The 13082-nt window shown below is 40.3% G+C and overlaps 1 long non-coding RNA gene and 1 other non-coding gene across 2 annotated transcripts; one reads left to right on the forward strand and one right to left on the reverse strand.

Annotated features, from left to right (window-relative positions):
* Positions 1–6604: 6604 nt before the first annotated feature.
* Positions 6605–11649, forward strand: LOC107523597 (uncharacterized). Its single transcript, XR_009553470.1, has 2 exons — positions 6605–6681; positions 11373–11649. It is a non-coding gene; the product is annotated as an uncharacterized LOC107523597 (long non-coding RNA).
* Positions 9394–9498, reverse strand: LOC132532500 (U6 spliceosomal RNA). The gene has a single exon (XR_009544454.1). It is a non-coding gene; the product is annotated as a U6 spliceosomal RNA (small nuclear RNA).
* Positions 11650–13082: the final 1433 nt, after the last annotated feature.

Here is a 13082-nt window from a genome sequence, read left to right on the forward strand (position 1 = left end):
TGGCAGGGGGAACGGCCACGCGTGGGCCAGACTCCACAGGGTTCGCGTTTGTGCCCTGGCCATCGTCATCACCATCATCATGATCAGCAGGGCACGCGGGGGAGTCATCTTTATGTGTCACAGCACGGTCAGCCTTTCCGGGATCCACACAGGCATCTGCTGATTCTCCCCTCTTTACTAGATAGGATTTGATCAGGGTCCACAATCCCAAAGTTCCCGGCCTCAGGGGCCCCTCCTTGTCCTCTATCTTTCTGAAAACTTCTCCAAGGTGCTCCCATTGTGGGACGGTAAGAAGTCCCTCTTCCAGGAACCATGGAGCGACCTCTTCTACCGTGGACATGAAAGTCCTAATGGTCCCCGTCTTAACGGGGGTTCCATTACTCTTCAGTAATTTCTTAATAGTTCCCTCCATGCGCTGGCTTGACTGAAAGCCTCCCATGGCGACTCCCTGCTTCAAAGCAGCTTAACCTGTGATCACAATCCTGCACTTCTCGCAGCTCCCTAGTCTGTTTGACTAGCTTTCGGTTTACTCACGGACTGTATTGAGATTCCCAGGTTTCGGCACCACTTGTCGCTGTCGGCCCGCAACAACAACACGGACACCAGAGTCTTCTTCCTCAATTCCCTTTATTTCCTTCTTATGGCCACCTTAAGTACCTTTCACTGTTACATAGTCAGCCAATAGGCATTAAGCAAGCATACAGCATTCATAGATCATGCAGCCTTCTGCCAATCATAAAACAATTCACGTGTACAGTACGCAGTCTGTTCAGTTGGATCGTCCAACTTCCGCAAAGTTGTTTACCACTTTACTGGTTTAGCCACCACGTGGCCGGCGCCATCTTAGGGGTGAGATGTGCAGTGTCATTATGGCTCCCGACAGCAAAAGAAACCACTACCCAAACCAAGAGACCCCTCACAGAATGGGAGAAGATCTTTACATGCCATACATCAGATAAGAGTTTAATAACCAACATATATAAAGAGCTTGCCAGATTCAACAACAAGACAACAAATAACCCATCCAAAAATGGGGGGTGGACTTTGACAGAATATTCACCAGAGAATAGATCCAAAAGACTGAGAAACACATGAAAAAATGCTCCAAGTCTCTGATTGTCAGAGAAATGCTAATCAAGACAACAATGAGATACCACTTCACTCCATGAGAATGTCATACATCAGAAAAGGTAATAGCAACAAATACTGGAGAGGCTGTGGGGTCAAAGGAACCCTCCTACACTGTTGGTGAGAATGTCAATTGGTCCAACCTCTGTGGAGAACAGTCTGGAGAACTCTCAGAAGGCTAGAAATGGACCTACCCTATGACCCTGCAATTCCTCTCCTGGCGATATATCCTAAGGAACCCAACACATTCATCCAAAAAGATCTGTGTACACATATGTTCTTGGCAGCACAATTTGTAATAGCCAAAACCTGGAAGCAACCCAGGTGTCCAACAACAGATGAATGGCTGAGCAAGTTGTGGTCTATATATACAATGAAATACTACTCAGCTGTAAAAAATGGTGACTTCACCATTTTCAGCCAATCTTGGATGGACCTTGAAAAAATCATGTTGAGTGAAATAAGTCAGAAACAGAAGGATGAATATGGGATGATCTCACTCTCAGGCCGAAGTTGAAAAACAAGATCAGAAAAGAAAACACAAGTAGAACCTGAAATGGAATTGGCGTATCGCACCAAAGTAAAAGACTCTGGGGTGGGTGGGTGGGTGGGTGGGTGTGTGGGTAGAATACAGGTCCATGAAGGATGATGAATGACATAGTGGGGGTTGTATTGTTAAATGGGAATCTGGGGAATGTTATGCATGTACAAACTATTGTATTTACTGTTGAATGTAAAACATTAATTCCCCAATAAAGAAATAAATTATAAAAAAAAGAGAGGGGGAGAGAAATATAGACAACTGCAGACCTGATTTACCAGCTGTGAAGTGACTCCCTTGCAGGTGGTGAACTGGGGGCTTGAACTGGGATCCTTATGCTGGTCCTTGTGCTTTGCGCCACCTGCACTTAACCCAATCTTAACTGCACTACCGCCAAACCCCTAAGATACTTGTATTGTTTCTAATGGGACTAGATGAAAATTTTCTGAAGATAGTGGAGTCTATATATAACAAACCTATAGCCAACATCATACTCAGTGGTGAAAAACTGGAAGCATTTCCACTCAGATCAGGTACTAGTCAGGGCTGCCCACTATCACCATTATTATTGAACATAGTGTTGGAAGTTCTTGCCATAGCAATCAGGCAGGAGCAAGGAATTAAAGGGATACAGATTGGAAGAGAAGAAGTCAAACTCTCCTTACTTGCAGATGACATCATAGTATACACAGAAAACCTAAGGACTCCAGCAAGAAGCTTTTGGAAATCATCAGGCAATACAGTAAGGTGTCAGGCTATAAAATTAACATTCAAAAGTCAGTGGCATTCCTCTATGCAAACACTAAGTTAGGAGAAATTGAAATCCAGAAATCAATTCCTTTTACTATAGCAACTAAAACAATAAAATATCTAAGAGTAAATCTAACCAAAGAAGTGAAAGACTTGTATACTGAAAATTATGAGTCACTACTCAAGGAAATTGAAAAAGACACAAAGAAGTGGAAAGATATTCCATGTTCATGGGTTGGTAGAATTAACATCATCAAAGTGAATATACTACCCAGAGCCATCTACAAATTTAATGCTATCCCCATCAAGATCCCAAGCACATTTTTTAGGAAAATAGAACAAATGATACAAATGTTTATCTGGAACTAGAAAAGACCTAGAATTGCCAAAACAATCTTGAGAAAAAAATAACAGAACTGGAGGCATCACACTCCCAGATCTCAAATTGTATTATAGGGCCATTGTCATCAAAACTGCTTGGTACTGGAACATGAATAGACACACTGACCAGTGGAATAGAATAGAGAGCCTGGAAGTGAGCCCCCACACCTATGGACATCTAATCGTTGACAAAGGGGCTCAGACTATTAAATGTGGAAAGCAGAGTCTCTTCAACAAATGTTGTTGGAAACAAGGGGTTGAAACATGCAGAAGAATGAAACAACCAGTGTATTTCACCAAATACAAAAGTAAATTCCAAGTGGATCAAGGACTTGGATGTTAGACCACAAACTATCAGATACTGTCCTATGCAATAATGACATCACTGTATTTCACCAAAAACAATCAGATACTGTCCTATCCAATAATGACACCACTGTATTTCACCAAATACAAAAGTAAATTCCAAGTGGATCAAGGACTTGGAATGTTAGACCACAAACTATCAAATACTTAGAGGAAAATATTGGCAGAACTCTTTTCCGCATAAATTTTAAAGACATTTTCAATGAAACAAATCCAATTACAAAGAAGACTAAGGCAAGTATAAACCTATGGGACTACATCAAATTAAAAAGCTTCTTCAAGCAAAAGAAACCACTGCCCAAACCAATAGACCAATGGGAGAAGATCTTTACATGCCATACATCAGATAAGAGTTTAATAACCAACATATATAAAGAGCTTGCCAGACTCAACAACAAGACAACAAATAACCCCATCCAAAAATGGGGGGAGGACTTGGACAGAAAATTCACCACAGAAGAGATCCAAAAGGCTGAGAAACACATGAAAAAATGCTCCAAGTCTCTGATTGTCAGAGAAATGCTAATCAAGACAACAATGAGATACCACTTCACTCCATGAGAATGTCATACATCAGAAAAGGTAACAGCAACAAATGCTGGAGAGGCTGTGGGGTCAAAGGAACCCTCCTGCTCTGCTGGTGGGAATGTCAATTGGTCCAACCTCTGTGGAGAACAGTCTGGAGAACTCTCAGAAGGCTAGAAATGGACCTACCCTATGACCCTGCAATTCCTCTCCTGGCGGTATATCCTAAGGAACCCAACACATCCATCCAAAAAGATCTGTGTACACATATGTTCTTGGCAGCACAATTTGTAATAGCCAAAACCTGGAAGCAACCCAGGTGTCCAACAACAGATGAGTGGCTGAGCAAGTTGTGGTCTATATGCACAATGGAGTACTACTCAGCTGTAAAAAATGGTGACTTCACCGTTTTCAGCCCATCTTGGATGGACCTTAAAAAAATCATGTTGAGTGAAATAAGTCAGAAACAGAAGGATGAATATGGGATGATCTCACTCTCAGGCAGAAGTTGAAAAGCAAGATCAGAAAAGAAAACACAAGTAGAACCTGACATGGAATTGGCATATTGCACCAAAGTAAAAGACTCTGGGGTGGGTGGGTGTGTGGGTAGAATACAGGTCCATGAAGGATGATAAATGACATAATGTGGGTTGTATTGTTAAATGGGAAACTGGGGAATGTTATGCATGTACAAACTATTGTATTTACTGTTGAATGTAAAACATAAAAAAGTCAGTGTGGAAAAAATAATAAAATAAAGAAAGAAAGAAAAGAAAAATTCATGTTGAGTAAAATAAGTCAGAAACAGAAGGATGAATATGGGATGATCTCACTCTCAGGCATATGTTGAAAAACAAATTCAGAAAAAAAAAAACACACACACACAAGTAGAACCTGAAATGGAATTGGTGTATAGCACCAAAGTAAAAGACTCTGGGGTGGGGGTGGACGGGTGGGATGAATACAGGTCCAGGAAGGATTCAGAGGACCTAGTGAGGGTTATACTGTTATATGGGAATCTGGGGAATGTTATGCATGTACAAACTATTTTACTTACTGTTGAATGTAAAACATTAATTCCCCCCAAAAAAAAGTTAATAAAAAAATACAAGGAAGACACCTGTAAAAAGAAAAAAAAAAATCCTGATTAATAAAACCCTAACAATCGAGTGGATTGGTAGCTCAGTTTGTTAAGCACATGTGGTGCATGGAGCAAGGAGCGGCCTAAGGATCCCAGTTTGAGCCCCCAGCTCTCCTCCTGCAGGAGAGTTGATTTGCATGCGGTGAAGCAGGTCTGCAGGTGTCTATCTTTCTCTCCCCCCTCTGCCTTCCTCTCCTCTCTCCATTTCTCTCTGTTCTATCCAACAACAACAACACCAGTAATTACAACAATAAAAAACAAGGGCAAAAAAAGGGAAAATAAATAAATTATTTAAAAAGAAACTATCTTTAGTGACCTTTTGTCTTTATTCCCTTATGTTGCTCTTGTTTTTTTATTGTTGGAGTTATTATTGATGTCGTTTTTGTTGGATAGGACAGAGAGAAATGGAGAGAGGATGGGAAGATAGAGGGAGAGAAACACACCTGCAGACCTGCTTCACTGTTTGTGAACATGTTATATAAATTATCTAGGGAGTTGGATGGTAGCACAGCAGGTTAAGCGCACGTGGCGCGAAGCACAAGGACCAGAGTAAGGATCTGGGTTTGAGCCCACAGCTCCCCACCTGCCTATGAGTTGACTCCTAGGTGTCTTATCTTTCTCTCCCCCTCTTTGTCTTCCCCTCCTCTTTCCATTTTTCTTTGTCTTATCCAGCAACGATGACATCAATAATAACAATAACTACAACAATCGAAAACAAGGGCAACAAAAGAGAAGATAAATGAACATAAAAAATTACAAAGAAATTATCTTTAGTGATCTCTTGTGTGTAGCTGGTACCCTTACTCCTCTAGTGTGGGAGTTGGTCTGGGCTGCAGTGGGCCAACCCCATGTTTCCTTAGCCCTTTTCATCCTCTGATTGCCAGAGAGTGAAAGTTGTATTTTAATATATACATGTTTAATTTACTGTTTCTTTTTTGCCCATCATATTTCTTTCTGTATCTCTTGTTTCTTTCGCTTTCTGCCAGGACACTGCTTATCCCTGGCTTAAGTGTGGGTTGTAGGACTCTTCCTTGGTTCCTTAGAGCTCTCCTACATTCTTCCTCTGCCACTGGCCTGGAAATCCTACCCTCACCTGAAATTCCTAGGTTTAAATCAGCCTCTTTGCAGAGCTTACACCAGTTGTGTCTAACTTTTTATTTTTCCTTTTTGTTGTCCTTGGTTCTTTTATTGTAGTTGTAGTTATTGTTGTTTTATTGCTATCATCTTTGTTAGATGGCTCTGGTATCTTTATAATGAAATTGTCATTTAAAAAATATTTATTCCCTGTTGTTGCCCTGTTTTTTTATTGCTGTAGTCATTATTGACGTTGTTGCTGTTGGATAGGACAGAGAGAAATGGAGAAAGGAGGGGAAGACAGAGGGGGAGAGAAAGACACCTGCAGACCTGCTTCTCCTCCTGTGAAGTAACTCCCTGCACGTGGGGAGCCAATGGCTCAAACCAGGATCAGGCTGGTCCCTGAGATCCTTGTGACATGTGCTTAACCTGCTATGCTACCTCCCGACTCCCGTTTTACTAGATTTTTGTGAATGCTTTTGTTGAAGAAAAAGTAAAAGGTTGGAAAGTGATGTCAGTATAATTTGTGGGCTTTATAGTAGCCCTAATAGGCAGGATAACTCACTAAATGTTTCCATAATCTTTCTGTTCACATTGCACAGCAGGGTATTGTACCTTTTATTCACTACAGTATCTTCCATCTAGGGGCCATACTGTCCAGTGAAGAGGCTGTGTTCCTAGATTTATAACAGTCTCAAGCTATTGCTGTGATTGACCTTCCTTTTTCTGGCCTGAAAGACATTCAGGGAAAGAGGAAGAGATGGCAGTTTCTTGGGTAAGTGACTTACCCCACATCAGAGACCGTTTCTTTTTCCTCTTGAATAAGTTGTATTTCAATTTATATCAGGACCCATCTTCCTCAGATAGAGTATGTTGTCCAGCATCTCTTCGGAGGATGGAACATTCTCTACCGTTTTAGATCCAAGTTGAGGGCAGGCCTTATGGGGCCCCACAAAGTGAGATGACTGTTATTGGAAGTTCTCACCATAGCAATCAGACAAGAGAAAGGAATCAAAGGAATACATATCAGAAGGGAAGAAGTCAAGCTCTTACTATTTGCAGTTGATAGGATAGTATATGTAGATAAGCATAAAAAGGAGCCGGGGTGGCGGTGCACCTGGTTGAGCGCACATGTTACAATGTGCAAGGATCCGGGTTCGATCCTCCGCTCCCCACCTGCAAGGGGGGAGCTTCACAATCAATGAAATAGAGCTGCAGCTGTCTCGGTCTCTTTTCAAAAAGTGGTCTGGGAGGTGACGCAGTGGCTAAGGTACTAGACTCTCAAGCATGAGGTTCTGAGTTCGAACCCCGGCAGCACATGTCCCAGAGTGATGGCTGGTACTTTCTCTACTCCTATCTTTCTCATGAATACATAAATAAATGCTTTAAAAAAAGAGAGAGTCAGGCTGTAGCACAGAGGGTTAAGTGCATGTGGTGCAAAGAGCATGGACTGGAGTAAGGATCCCAGTTGGAACCCCCAGTTCCCCACCTCCAGGGGAATCACTTCGCATGTGGTGAGGCAGGTCTGAAGGTGTCTATTTATCTCTCCCCCTCTCTGTCTTCCCCTCCTTTCTCCATTTCTTTCCCACTTTCTCCATTTCTCTCTGTCCTAACAATGACAACATCAACAACAATAATAATAACTACAACAAAATTTTTTTAAAAAGGGCAACAAAGGGGAAAATAAATATATAAAAATGTTTTTAAGGTAGTCGGGTGGTAGCGCAGTGGTTAAGCACACATAATGCAAAGCACAAAGACAGACACAATGATCCCGGTTTGAGACCCCGGCTTCCCACCTGCAAGGTTGTCGCTTCACAGGCGGTGAAGCAGGTCTGCAGGTGTCTGTCTTTCTCTCTCCCTCTCTGTCTTCCCCTCTTCTCTCCATTTTTCTCTGTCCTATCCAACAACAAGGACAACAATAAAACATCAAGGGCAACAAAAGAGAATAAATATTTTTTAATGTTTTTTTTTTAAAAAAGAAAAGTCTAAAGAATCCAGTAGAAAGTTACTGGGAGTTATTAGGCAATATAGTGAAGTATCAGGCTACAAAGTCAGTGTACAAAAATCAGTGACATTTCCTTATGCAGACACTAAATCCAAAGAAGAGGATATCCAGAATTCACTGCCATTCACTGTTGGAACAATATCAATAAAATACCTAGGAATAAACCTGACTGAAGAAGTGAAAGACTTGTATACTGAAAACTGAGTCACTATTCAAAGAAATAGAAAGTGAGAGGGGCTGGGTGGTGGCACACCTGGTTGAGTGCACATGTTACAGTGTGTAAGGGACCCAGGTTTGAGTCCCCAGTCCCCACCTGCAGGGGGAAAGCTTCACAAGTGGGGAAGCAGAGCTGCAGGTGATTCTCTGTGTCTCTTCCTCTCTAGCCCCCCCTTCCCTCTCAATTTCTGGCTGTCTATCCAATAAATAAATAAAACTATTTTTAAAAAAAGAAATAGAAAATGATAATAACAAATCAATGAGACTACATCAAATTAAAAAGCTGCACAGCCAAAGAAACTATCACACCACCAAGAGACCCCTCAGAGAATGGAGAAGATCTTCACATGCCATACATCAGACAAGAGGATAATAACCAACCAAAATATACAAAGAGCTCAGCAAACTTAGCACCAAAAAAAGCAAATGTCCCCATAAAAAAATGGACAGAGGATAGGAACAGAATATTCACAACAGAAGAAAACCAAAAGGCTAACAAACACATGAAAAATTTCTCCAGGTCACTGATTGTCAGAGAAATGCAAATAAAGACAACACTGAGATAGCACCTCACCCCTGTGAGAATGGCAAACATCAAAATGGACAGCAGCAACAAATGTTGCAGAGACTGTGGTGACAGACAAACCCTTCTGCACTGCTGGTGGGAATGTAAACTGGTCCAGCCTCTGTGGAGAACAGTCTGGAGAACTCTCACAAGACTAGGCATGGACTTTACGTATGACCCAGTAATTCCTCTCCTAGGGATATACCCCAAGGACACCATAACACCGAACCAAAAACATATGTGTACACCTATGTTCATAGCAGCACAATTAGTGATTGTGAAAACCTGGAAGTAACCCAGGTGCCCAACAGATGAGTGGCTGAGAAAGTTTATATATACACAAAGGAATACTATGCAGTTATTAAGAACAGTGAACCCACCTTCTCTGACTCATCTTGGATGGAGCTAGAAGGAATTTTCTGTCTTTTTAAAAGTAGATTTTAAAGATACTATTTGTTTATTTATTTGACAAAGGATTGAGACCAAGAGAAATGGATGGAGCAGGGGAGACAGAAAGGGAGAGATAGAGAGAAACCTGCAGCCCTGCTTCCCAATTCATGAAGAAGCTTTCCTTCTGTAGGTGGGGACAGGGGGCTTGAACTGGGTCTCAGCACACTATAAAGTGAACACTTAACCAAGTATGCCACCACTTGACCCCCTAGCCTTCTTTTTCTCTACCCAGCATTCTTTTTTTTTTTTTTTTTAATGAATGCTTCACGAATTTGTGTCATCCTTGTGCAGGGGCCATACTATTCTTCTCTGTATCATTCCAATTTTAGTACATGTGCTGCCAAAGCGAGCACATCTACCCAGAATTCTATATGGGATGAATAATTCTTATGTTGATTAGTGACATAGAACTATTGAAAATGTTTTAATTTTTGCAGATAAAAGTAATGGCATTAATCTACTATTCCTATTGATAAAGATGTCTGTCCTGGCATATCAGAGACCTAACAAAATTCTGCTTAGTTTCCATATGTGCTTTTCCTAACCTTTGTCAAAGATATTATAAAATTAGTAAATCTTCAAAAGATTATTAAACCAGAATTACTCCTTTTTTAAAAATGAAACTTTATAGTTGTAATATACAGGTATCTGACAGGGATTGTGAGTGATTTTTAATTGCCCTGTGACTAAACATCTTCTTGGTTAAAAAGATTATAAATGTCTTTCTGCACATTTACTGTGGTTGTTGATGTTACTCTACTGAGTTGTGTGAGTACATATATTGCTGATTAGCCTTTTGATGTATAGTATGTAAATATGTTTTTTTTTTTTTTTTTTACTGCATCTCTTTGTCTTGGTGATAGGTTTTGTCATTATACCAAATATTTTCAGTTTGATGTAGTCTCAGTGGTTCATTTTTCCTTTTATTTATTTTTCACTGATGTTGAGCTCAGGTCTCTGAAGATATTTCCAAGTCAGAAATTAAGTACTGTACTGAGGATGACTTCTGTAGGTTTTTGGTTACTGTTGTAACATCCAAGTGCATCTTAAGGAATGTAAGACCCTTTCACTGCCACAGACTTTCCATTAGGGCTCCCTCCTCCTTATAGCATCTTTTTGTATTTATAAATTATATTTTACTTCCTATGATAGAGTGAAATTGAGGAGAATGTAGATTACTGGGGAACAGTTCTCTTTCTTGGCCTCCACTTTTTTCTGCCACCAGGGTTATTTCTCCCCCCACTCCTTTTATTTATTTATGAGAAAGATAGGAGGAGAGAGAAAGAACCAGATATCACTCTGGTACATGTGCTGCTGGATATCAAACTCGGCACCTCATGCTTGAGAGTCCAAAGACTTACTACTGCAGGACATACTGGACCATGAGATGTTTCATTTCTAACAAACTTATCATAATCATCATATGTGTTCTTTTTTTCCCCATATTTTTTAATCACTGTGGCTTCATTATGAATTCTTTACATCCAGTGGCCATTTTCTTTCTTAGCTATATTTTTGAGTTTTATGTAGGTGAAGATAATTTTAATAAGAAAAAGTGAGGTAGAAAGTGAAGTAGAGATATCTTTATCTCTGTGTGTGTCATATGAAATTGTTATTCATATATAATAAATGAAATTAATGTTTATTTCCTTTTAATGAGAAGAACTCAAGATAGAAGACACACCAACTTTGAGCTCTAAGTACCTATAACTTCAATTCAAGTTACCTTCTACTTCACTCTCCCTATCAAATTCTCTTTACCCATATAAACTTTAAATTATAAAGAAGGAATAAAATGTCCATAACTGCTCCACCACTAGTGAAGAGTGCCATGCCTCCCCCCCACGCCATACATGTGAGAACAAGGATATATAGACTTTTGGTCCTTTTATATGGCAAAGTGAGCATCCTATCAGTTGTACTCCCACACAGCCCTAAGGTTTTATCATTTAATAATTACAAAAGTATAGAGGGGAAGAGTGAGAATAGGGATATATATCTGTCATGTGAGATGTCAGGGATTCTACTAAGGCCTCGTGAAAGTGAGACCTGTGTTCTAATCAATGTACCAACTTCTAGACCATGATTAAGAGGTATTTAATTTTCAAGTCACCAAAGACATGTTTGCAGATGAGACAAGCCTTCACAGGCTTCCTAAAGTAGAGACTGAATGGCTAATCTGCTGTCACTCGCGTTTTCTCCCATGAACACATTGCACGTATTTTAGGGCTCAGTGACCTATGAAGATGTAGCTGTGATGTTCACTCAAGAGGAGTGGGCACTATTGAATCCTTCAGAGAAGAAACTCAACGGAGATGTGATGTGTGAAAACTTGAGGAACTTTCTTTCAATAGGTAACTCTAATCGTCTTAATTTTTCAACTAGAAGACAAATCGCTTTTTCTTCACCAATGTGTAAATGGAGACAGTGTTAAGTGAGCAGGGTTTGATTGTGACTCATAATGCATCACAAATTCAGTCTTGTGGTCCAGGAGGTGGCGCAGTGGATAAAGCACTGGATTTCTCGACCATAAAGTCCTGAGTTTGGTCTTTGACAACACGTGTACTAGATTGGTGTCTGGGTCTTTATTTTTCTCATGAGTAAAGAATTTTTATTTTTATTCCCATTTTTTGCCCTTGTTTTATTGTTGTTATTGATGTTGTTGTTGGATAGGACAGAAAGAAATGGAGAGAGGAGAGGAAGACAACAGAGGGGGAGAGAAAGACAGACATCTGCAGACCTGCTTCACCACTTGTTAAGTGACTCCCCTGCAGATGGAGAGCTGGGGGCTTGAACTGAGATTCTTAGGCCTATCCTTGAGCTTTGTGCCAGGTGCTCTTAACCCACTACACTACCGCCTGACTCCCCAAGAAATAAATTCTTAAAAAAAATTTCAGGGTTGGGGTAGACAGCACAATGGTTATACAAACAGACTCATGCCTGAGGCTCTGTCAAGTCCCAGGTTCAATCCCCTGCAACATCATAAACCAGAGCTGAGTAGTGCTCTGGTAAAGAAAATTAAAATAATTCAATCTATTTGTATTATTTCTTTCCTTTTTAAATTAATTAATTTATTCATGTGAAAGGAGAAAAACAACCAGCCATCACTTTACTACATGTGCTGCTGGGGATTGGACTCGGGACCTCATCCTTGAGAGTCTAGTGCCTTATCCACTGTGCCACCTCCCAGACCACTATGTGTATCTTTTTTTTTTTTTTTTTACCAGAGCACTGATCAGCTCTGGCTTGTAGTGGTGTGGGGGATTTAACCTGGGACTTGAGAGTCTCAGGCATAAAAGTCTCTTTGCATAACCATTATGCTATACTCCCACCCATTATTTGTATCATTTCTAAGACTTTATATAGTTTGTAATTTTAGAAAAAGTACAAGAACATTCCACCAAAGAGCAGCATAACTTGCATGGGAGTAAACAAAGGTGAGAGTTACATTTACTGTAAAGTATGATGTACCACCCAGAAAGCTCCTGTGTTTTCAAATATTTGGTCTCTGTGTAATTTACCAAGATCTGGTGTCTACATGGTTTCCCTGTTGTAGACTTATGGTTTTATTTATTTATCTATCCATTCCTTTTTGTTGCATTTGATTTATTGCTATAGTTATTGATGCTGTCATTGTTGAATAGGACAGAGAGAAATGGAGAGAAAATGGGGAGAGAAAGACACATCTGCAGACCTGCTTCACCGCTTGTGAAGCGACTTCTCTGCATGTGGGTACCCAGGGCTTGAACCTAGATCCTTAGTCAGGTCCTGGTGCTTTGTGTCACCTACGCTTATCCCGCTGTGCTATCACCCGACTCCCAACTTATAGGCTCTTAATTGTGTGATCTCTACTGACTTAATTGCACAGCAGCTCTTTTAATACAATTTTTAAGAAAATAATATTTATAATAAAAACAGAAAAACATAAAATTTATAA

The sequence above is a fragment of the Erinaceus europaeus genome, chromosome 13 (assembly GCF_950295315.1).
Source record: "Erinaceus europaeus chromosome 13, mEriEur2.1, whole genome shotgun sequence".
In the NCBI taxonomy this organism is placed as follows: Eukaryota; Metazoa; Chordata; class Mammalia; order Eulipotyphla; family Erinaceidae; genus Erinaceus; species Erinaceus europaeus.